Raw genomic sequence first — 606 nt, 5'->3', positions numbered from 1 at the left:
TAGTTATGTGCCATAATGCCCCATCACCAGTGTATCTACGTGTACATACACCTCTGCCCTGCCTCACTTTTTGCTTTGCTCTCATTTCCATACTCCTCCACCCCCCAGAAGTGCCCCCACCTTGCCCCAAGTCTCCAGATGGCATACAACCACCTAGAAAGCAGATAGCTTTCTAAGGCTAGTATATTGTATTCCTTACCATGTGCCCAGTGGTGACTGCTGAGATGTGAGGGAGGAAAGGAAAAACTAGATCTTTTAAGGGATAAGTCACAACAAATGCATAGCATCCAGTAAAGATCTTGATGTGTCTTACTCAAAGCAAAGCACCCAGCACCAACCCAGCATGTCCTGTGGAGCCTCCTCTGCATATAACTTTTGAGCCTCAAGGCCTGATCCAATGCCCAGTGAAGTCAATGGGAGGCATTTCTAGAGATGACTTGGGGCTTGTCTACATTGGCACTTTACAGCGCTGCAACTTTCTCACTCAGGGGTGTGAAAAAACACACCCTGAGTTTCAGTGCTGTAAACTGCCAGTGTAGACAGTGTACCAGCGCTTGTAGCCAGCCTCCAAGTGCTGGTAGCTATTCCCCTCGTGGAGGTGGTATT

Source organism: Gopherus flavomarginatus, chromosome 9, assembly GCF_025201925.1.
Source record: "Gopherus flavomarginatus isolate rGopFla2 chromosome 9, rGopFla2.mat.asm, whole genome shotgun sequence".
Classification (NCBI taxonomy): Eukaryota; Metazoa; Chordata; order Testudines; family Testudinidae; genus Gopherus; species Gopherus flavomarginatus.
Note: the sequence above shows the minus strand (reverse complement) of the source record.